A 9,376-nucleotide genomic window follows, 5' to 3' on the forward strand; every position below is an offset into this window, starting at 1 on the left:
TGCCGTCGCCGTGAGGTTCCGATGAGTGAAAGAGTGTGAGGATGAGCCGGCGAACGCGGTTCAATCTCGCGTGCGCGAGCGTGGAACGCAGCCTATTTGTGTGCCCTCTCCTGTGGCGCGCGAGGCACGAGGCTCAGGCGAGGGAGTAGGGGCGTTCTTCTCCGGCGGCTGCTAGGGTGCCTCGATGTTCTCCTCGCCCACCGCTTCGTACAGAGTGGAGAAAACCGCGGCGCGTACGACGGCGTTGGCCACGCGAATCGCGGACGCCATAGTAGACGCATTTGGGGGACGCCATAGGGACAAGCTGCCGGCGCTCGTGTGTTTTGAAAACGATCTGCAACGTGGACAAAGCGCGCCCACGCAGGCCTCATCTTCAAAGCGATCTGGGATGTTTGCGGAGTACGCGTAGTGCCGGTAGCTTCGCATGCGCTGTGCTTTCGACGTTTCGTTCGTGTTGAAGCGACAATGAACAGAGGCTGCTGCCGCGATTGATAACTCCAGTGTTCTCACAGTTTCTGCTGTCATCGAGCGAGATGTGCGCATATTTGCTTGTGCCCGCGTGACACCGTGCTGGTTAATTTAACATGATCTTGGATTGTAGCGCGAAGTGACACGGACAGAGAGTAGAACCAAACAGGACGAGTGCTCGTCTTGTCTGCTTCTAGTCTCTGTCCGTGTCACTTCGCGCTACAATCTAAGATCCTGTTACCGTACCAACTCACCCAACTTTCTATCCTTCTGGTTAATTTAGTTAGAACACGTTGAGGGGCTAGCTGGTTTGAATCCATGATAGAATGTGTAAACGCGACTGAACAAGGACGTAGAAAGACGCAGACACACAAAGGCTGCACTGTCTCTGTGTGTCTGTTTCTTTCTACGTCCTCGTTGAGTCACGCTCACATATTCTATCATTGTTAATTTAGTTAGTAAGCGAATGTTAACAAGTTTATACGACCGATAAAACTACTATCCTCACTTCGTACAGCTGTCTACTAATTTGTTATCGCAATCGGTGCTTCGCCTTTGGAGCGGAACTGCGAATTTTTTCTTCACCAAGACAACAGGAGATGCCCACAGGATTTTCGACGGCTGGATGATGTCATCGCGCAGCATTTCGTCGACTTGTTGCCTTATAGCTTCACGTTCTCGCGTCGAAACTCGGTAAGGGCTCTGGCGAAGTGCTCGAGCGCTCTCTTCGGTTATTATGCGATCCTTTGCAACTGGTGTTGGTGGAAACCTCGATGACGTCGAAAAGCAGTGTTTGTATCGCCGGACAAGACTTCTGAGCTGTTGCTGCTTACTCATGGGGAGACTTGGATATATGCCGAAGTCTGGTTCGGGAACTATGGTCGTCGGGGTTTATTCGGCAGAGTCCGAGAGGACAAAGGCTTTGCCGGTTTCCACAATTTCCTCGATGTACGCGATTGCCATGCCCTTGCTGAAGTGCTTGAACTCGTGGCTGAACTTTGTCAGCATCACTATCGCTTTTCCCCCGTGAAGTCGAGCGATCCCTCTAGAAACGCAAATTTCACGGTCAAGCAGTAGACGTTGGTCGCCCTCGATGACGCCTTCTACGTCTGCGGGTGTTTCGGTGCCGATGGAAATGACGATGCTGCAGCGAGACGGGATGCTGGCTTGGTCCTAATGTACAGTCAAGTCACGCTGACTGGAAGGCATCTCCGGTGGTATCGCTTAGTCTGTGGACAGCGTTATTGACTTCGACCTCAGGTCGATGATTGCGCCGTGTTGTTTCAGGAAGTCCATGCCGAGAATTACAACACAGACCTCACTTTATATTTTTGCATGGAAGGGGCTGGCGCGTAACGCCGAGCCCCTCTACCAAAAATCACATGCCCCATCTACTATGGTTGGGGGTGGTGGCGTGCTTCAGGTGACCGCAGTGCAATGGTAAGGCCTCGGCACGGGGTGCCCACCTAATTGATCGCCGGGAGCCCAACATCAGGTAAGCAAGTATTTCGTCTCGCGAACACTGTTGGAAGACAAGGAACGTGGCAGGGTAAGTCCGGTCCTGAACTGTAATTCTTGCCGTGCAGGTTCCCGTCGGCGTTATGAGGTGTCCTCCAGTGTGCGAAATTGAGGGCCGTCCCACGTAGTGCTGACTTTTTTCAAATTGGCAGCCAATAATCCTGATGACGGACAGTCGGCTCCAGTATCTACAAGCGCGGTGCTTTCGTGGCCGTCGAGAGGCATGTCGACGTCTGTGGGCTCTGCCTTCCGTGTTGCAGTTAGGTCTTGGTGTTGGATCACGGCTGCGTTGCGTTGTCCTGTGGCTGGTACGTGGCGTCGTCATGTCTTCTTTCGTCGGCGTATTCTTGGCTTCCAGGCTTCGTTGGCATGGCGGCATGTAGTTGCTGCATCGTCGAAATGGATCTTGAAGCATCATCGGCGGCGGCAGAGGATCTTCGTCATTTCGACCTACAGCAACCGCACTTCCATCGGTTGCTGCTTTTAGTAGCAACCGATGGACCGGGCTGTCCATCGGTTGCTACGATGGACAGCCCGGTAGCTTACGGACCGGGCTGGGCCAGTGTATGATCGGTGAAAGGGACTGTCATCGAGGGCTCCACTGAATGGTGGCGAAGTAGTCGGCGAGATCACGAGGGCGTTCGTCTCGCTGCGGGCGCGGGGCGTTCACGGCGAAACCTCGTAGTCCCATTTCGCGGTACGGGCACCGGCGGTACACGTGGCCAGCTTCTCCGTAGTGGCATCACTGCGGGCGGTGTTTGGGGGCGCGCCAAATGTCTGTCTTCCTCGGGGCGTTTCGCTGGTCCATAGGTGGGTGGAGGCGGCGTCTCGCGATGGAATCATGGCGTCATGGCGCCCGGGCGTGGACTTTGACGGCGGGTGACGGCGGCGTAGGTCATCGCTTCTGGTTGAGGCTGCGGTGATTGCACCTCAGGAACTCCAAGCGATCGCTGAACCTCTTCTTTGACAATGTCAGTGATTGAGGCTGCGACCTTGGAAATAGCTTCTGCATTTCCTCGCGAACGACCGCTCTGATGGCCTCCCGCAGGTTGTCGCTGCCGAGTGTTTGAACGTCGGTGCAGTTTGCGATCAGCGTCCGGCGGTTATATTACCTTGTTTGCATATCGAGCGTTTTGTCAATAGTTGTGGCCTCGGAAATAAATTAGGCAATGGTGTTAGGCGGGTCGCGCATCAATCCGGCGAGAAGCTCTTGCTTCAAGCCGCGCGTCAGGGTGCAACCTTTTTTCTCTTCCGACATGTCTGTGTCGGCGTGTGGGAAGAGGCGAGTCATCTCCTCCTTAAAGATCACGATGTTCTCGTTCGGCAGCTGCATGCGAGTTTCCAGTAGAGCTTGGAGCTGTTCTCTGCGCAAGACGCTCGTGAACGTCTGCAGGAAGCCGTTGCGGTCCCATCTAGACACGGTTGATTCGCGGTTCTCAAACCACGTCCTGGCGGCGTCTTCTAAAGCCAAGTACACACGCCGGAGCTTGTCGTAGGGGTTCCAGTTGTTGAATGCAGCGATCCTTTTATATGCTTTCAGCCAGTTATCCGGGTCTTCAAATGATGATCCACGGAAAGTCGATGGCTCCCTGGGCTGTTGCGGCACGAGGGGGGACGCTGCCATTCGGGTTGACTTGGCGACAATCTTCCGCGTCGTCTCAGGCAAAAGTACGTGCTCCGGGGGCAGTCCTTGCAGCCTGCGGCTAACTCGCTGGTTCTTGGCGAGGTTGGTGCTGTCTTCCGCGTTCGAGCTTGGGTCACGGCTTTGGGGGGGCGTCCGGTACATGAACGCAAAGCAACTCCACCAAATATCACGTAGTAGTGACGGCAAAGAACACAATAGCATTACTGTGAATGACGAAACTAACTTTTATTGGGCGAACCATTGCCCACAAAAGCAAGTTACACTTAATTTAAAGCACAACGATAGTGGCGAACACAGTCGGCGTTCGTCGAAATATGATTTTCGGGGCAAGCGCGTTGGCTTTTCTACATTAAATGATACTGATGGGCTAGTTGGTGAGCCATGATATTGAAGCAGCGCATCTGACACGTACACGCACACATATAAAGGACATACACAGGCTAGGGACTGCAACTGCTGCTTTAGTGCTATAGATTAGTCATCGAAGGTTCCAGAATAATCGCTGGTGCCCGCGTGTCTTCCAGAAAGTTCTACACAATTCGCGTCGCGCATACAAGCAATGAGATTACATAGGGTTCAGTGACAACAGGCAGCGGATAGAGCCCTCGATAATATTCGAGACACTTTCGATACATGCAGGTGCGTCCTGCGCTGAGCGATAACATTTCTTAGAACAGTGAGCGTGGCGACTCAATAAAGATAAACAAGTGCACGTGCCAATATAGGCCTATACACTTTTGTCTATAGACATTCTGCAGACATTTGTCTACAAAAGTGAATTTTCATTAAACTATACACCATCTATATATAGTCAGTCCATAGACTCAGACATTTTTTGTAGACTAGCCTACAAAAAAATGTAAGGCGATAAGTCATAATACTGTCTATAGACTGGTCTATAATAATAGTTTATAGATCGTCCATAGACATCATCTAGTTTCACATTCAGCTACAAACTTCTAGCTACAAAAGTAGAACTATATATGCCTATTAACCAGCTATACTGGTGCAGTAGTCATTGCGTTGATGTCAGTCTGCAAGAAGTTCAAAATCAGCCACGTCACAACATCGACAGGATCCGAACTTCCCGCCCTCCGTAGCGCCGTGCTGTATGTGCAGCAACAATCACCAAATCACTGGGCTGGTGATTCAAAGGTGAATCACTGGTGATTCAAAGGCAGCCCTGCAATCAGTCTTATCAGCTCTGCGCCGCAGCCCACATGAACAACTGGTAGCAGAGATACAATTAGGCTACTATCAAATAGTGTGAGGAGGCTACGACATTGTCTTCAGCTGGCTACCCGCACACTGCAACATTACTGGCAATGAAAGTGCCGACAAAGTTGCCCGTGAGGCACATGATGTATGTGAAAGCACCTCGATACCACTGTCGAGAACGGATGCAGCGCGGCACCTCAACAGTCTTGCCCATATTATTACTGTAAGGGAATGGAACACACCGGAGTTCACCAACCGGTGCCTATATGCCATGGACCTGCATATGACATTGCAGCTTTTACCTGGTTATAACCAACGGGAAGAAACGCTACTGTGCCGCTTGCGAGTAGGAGTTTCTTTCACAAACACCTATACTTTTGGAAGGGCGGACAGTCTCAATTGCAGCAGATGTGGTGTCGAAGAAACCACCTCCTGTGTGACTGCCCTGCATACGAAGACGAGAGGAGCACCCACCGTACAGCTTTGAAGCGCTTAGACGACCGTCCTTTCACAGAGGATATCTTGGGCCCGTGGCCTCGTACGTCTGCTATGTGCAAATCCACGAAGGCGCGTTTCTTGAAATGCACTAGCCTGTACGACCGCCTGACTCAGGGATGAACGCTTGCGCACCAATGCAAAATGTGAACTTCTTTCTCCTCTTTCAATCCCCTTCCTCAATGCAGGGCAGCCTACCAGGCTCAACCTGGTTAACCTCCCTGCCTTTCCCTTATGACCTCACTATACTATACTATAGACCGTATATAGTCAGAATACAGACTCAGACATTTTGTAGACTAGTCTACAAAAAAATGTGATATGATAAGTCGTTATATTGTCTATATACTAGTTTAAAGAAATATCTGTAGAAAGTCTGTTGACTTCGTAGACACATGTATATAAACTTTATATAGAGCAGAAAAAAAAAACGCTATACGAAAGGACGAAGAGAGGGGCACAGACCACAGCGCTAACAACCAAGTGTCTTTATTCTTTCAGTCAGCGTATATATATACACTCCACCACTATCGGGAAGCACAAAAAAGCAACACAAATTCAGCATGCGCGGGGGCAATAAACTGTAATCATTGAGACAGGAAGGCTATCTCCTTCGGAAGGAGAGAAATTGAGGGGAGGCTTACAGATGCGTCACCGCTATTACGGACGTCAAAGGCTTCAGAAATAAGACGTGCGTGGTTATCGTGGTAGTTTGACAACAGGGTAATATCTTTAAAAGATGCATTGAGAATTGACTGTCTCTAGTTTGTTTTTGAACCTTGTTTGAGTGTTCACGCATGCGGTCATTGATGCACTGCCCCGTTTGACCGATATAGAAAAGCTTGCACGAAGGAGGAATATTATAAACTACATAGTCTACCCACCGCGGCCACTCAGAAAAAACCTCGAACGGCAGTTTGAAAAGGGGGCGTATGGGCTTACGCCACTATACAAAGCTCACCTGCAGTTGGCGGCGTGTGGACTGACGTCAATCGGCGCAACCCTATGGCAGATGGCTGATACCTTTTCAAGGAGTAGTCTAGCAACGCATTTCAGTGTCCTTGCGGCTGCGCTATTGGTAGACTACGTATACGTAGGTCTGTCTAAGAGCAGCGTCAGCACGAACAATGGCAGAGGGAAAAGATAGCTACCGATAACGCGGCACAGATCGTGCCTGGATTTTATCTTGGCTGCAGACGTGCCCGACGTGGTCGCCGAGCCCATCGCCGTCTATGATAAGCGACAAGAAGGCTATCGTTACAACTATAACGAAATAAAAGTATTGCATCAGCAGTTTGTGATCGTCTAACGTTGTGGTTGTGGTGCTTGTCTAACGTCGTCTAACGTCAGTTGAGGTGGTGACACTTGTCTAGCTTTGGTTGTGCTTGTCTAACGTCGGCAACAGCTTCGCGGTGCATCCACTTTCACACGGCGGAATGGAGGTGGGTTTTAGAGCGCGGCTTTTAGGCACCCGTTCCTGCGTTGATCATCGGCGTCCCTCGGCGTACTTCAGCGTAACCGAGCGAACGAACCGAGCGAAGGACGAAAGAGCGAACGCGCAGCGCAGCGAGGGATGAAAGACGGCGAGAGCAAATAGAGCACGAGGAGGAAAGCTGGGGAGGAGGGCGCAGCGGTACCGTGAGGCAGAAAGCGGAGGAGGAAGGTAGGGCGAAAGCTTGAGAAGAGAAGCGTAGTGCCGCGCAAGACATGTTGTGCAGCGAGGATCGCTACGAGATGGCGCCAGAGTAGCGCGCGTCATCTGTTCACCGATGTCGCCATCGCGGCGAGCACGTCTACCGACACCACATATGAATACAAAGCGCTGTGTGAGCAGAAGTCTGTCTGTGGCGGCTGCTGTGAATCGCGCCCACGCGTCACCCACACGCTGCCTCTCGCGATCTCCCGATTATCAAGGCAATCGCGCGACACTTCGCTCCGTTTGCAACGTGCTGCACGAGACAGATTGTCCGCGCCAGCCAATATATCGTGGAATGAAAACAAGTATAGAGCTGCACTCAAATTTCGCATTAGGGAGTATCGTAATCGTGGATGAATGTTTCTTATCCCTCTCTCTTTTGTAGTGTAGTGATTGAAGATTCAGTGTTTTCCAGAGTTCTGGCTTCTTCAACGATAAGTATGTGTTCGTCGTGCAAGTGCTGTTGAAAGACAGCAGGAGCATGTTGCGCAGTTCGACGCGCGTGCCATTTCGCGCCTATATACCGGAATCTGGCGTTGCTCACAGTGGATTGTTATGGCTTTTTTTTTTTATGAAGAATAAACCTCAAATGCATTTCAAAGGAAACGCATGTAAACGAGCAGCCTCTCCGTGTCGTCATGGGCTGTCAAGACACTGGAAATGACCTAATTAAGCGGGCTGTGTTAATTGCTCGCCTATTTATCAGAAGAAACGTGGGCTCCCCTTCTTTAGCGATTACCGTTGCATTTCGTTCGCCGCTCTCAGAAAGGGGGGAGCCTCAGCTTCTTTTCTTTCTCTCTCTCTATCGGAGTACCTGTTTTTCGCGGTACCTGTTTATTTACCTGTTTATTTAGTACCTGTTTATTCTTATTTTTCGACGCAAGCTATCTGAGCAGGATGCCGATTGAATGCACGGCTGTCGCCGTGCAACGCGCTTTCCTCGACGCGGTAGGAGAAGTACTCGCGTGTACTGCGGCTTTGCGTTCTGCCGACATGTCATGGTTTTGAATGGCGCAAGAACAAGAGTGCGTAAGAAGAGCGGACACATTGGAGGAAAGCATCGGGAGGAACAAACAATGTAGCGACGCACCATCCATGCACTTGGTCGATCCGGAATACTACTGCGTGTCGACAACTCTCGGCCCGTCGCCGCAATGGGGCGTCACGCGAAAGAAGTGTCCCCGAAAGGGATGGAGCTCAGCCGCAGCTGCTCGCGAGTGAGTGCCCACGCGTCGCGTCCATCTTTGCCGGCGACGTTCAGGAGGGGTGCGAGACGCTGCGGCCATCGTGGCGGAAACGGCGACGCACGTCACGGCCCTGCATGGGCGGGCGAGCGCCTCAAACGTTGTGCTTTACTGTGAAAGTGTTCTGTGGTTTTGCAGCACTGTCTACTTCGTGTTGATTCTTGTGCATTTAAATTATGGGGTTTTACGCGCCAAAACCACTTTCTGATTATGAGGCACGCCGTAGTGGGGGACTCCGGAAATTTGGTGGGGTTCTTTAACGTGCACTTAAATCTAAGTACACGGGTGTTTTCGCATTTCGCCCCCATCGAAATGCGGCCGCCGTGGCCGGGATGCGATCCCGCGACCTCGTGCTTAGCAGGATTCTTGTGCATTGAAATTGGGTCTTTTTACATTCTTTTTTGTTTATGTATTCATATTGTCATTGTCCTGCATGCTGCGCCTTCAGTGCAACTTTGTCGTCCTTCCCCACGACGATTACCTTTATTCTTTGCTTTATTTTTTCACTCAAAGGCTGTTATTAAACATGTTCGCTCCATTTCCCTTTCCTTTCTCATGTCCTAGCACCACATAAGGTCTAATAAGTAAGCAAAGTAAAATTATCATTAATAAATACTTAATTAAATGATTAATTAAGCTACTGCCAGAGCTACAAATTAATTAATTTATTTATTAATTTAACAATACTGCAGGCCAATTTTTTGGCCCTAGCAGGAGGGGCATTTTCGGAATGGCAAACAATAAATAACAGCAATAAATTCGCAAACAGCAAAAGGGGCAAAAGCAACAGCGCTAACACAATGAAGAAGCAATTTTCAACAAAACAAAAAGAACCAAAACAGACAGAACATAACTAAACCAGCAGCAAATACGTACATTTATACACTTGCAAGTATCTATTGCTCACAAAAGAAACGTTCCAGTTCTGCCGAAAAGTCTTCGGTCTTGATAACACTTGGCGGCAACTCATTCCACTCTTTAACTATTCTAAGGAAAAAACTGTATTTGTAGACATTAGTTTTCGTAAAAATAGGTCTCAGTGAATGTTCTGCTGTGTGCCTTGTTTTCCTAGTAGCAGCAGGTTGAACATAA

General features: G+C 50.1%; 1 non-coding gene across 1 annotated transcript; it reads right to left on the reverse strand.

The window, feature by feature from the left end:
• Window positions 1-1,807: 1,807 nt before the first annotated feature.
• LOC126530150 (U1 spliceosomal RNA) lies at window positions 1,808-1,971 on the reverse strand. The gene has a single exon (XR_007599374.1). It is a non-coding gene; the product is annotated as a U1 spliceosomal RNA (small nuclear RNA).
• Between the last annotated feature and the right edge of the window lie 7,405 nt (window positions 1,972-9,376).

The sequence above is a fragment of the Dermacentor andersoni genome, chromosome 5 (assembly GCF_023375885.2).
Source record: "Dermacentor andersoni chromosome 5, qqDerAnde1_hic_scaffold, whole genome shotgun sequence".
NCBI lineage: Eukaryota > Metazoa > Arthropoda > Arachnida > Ixodida > Ixodidae > Dermacentor > Dermacentor andersoni.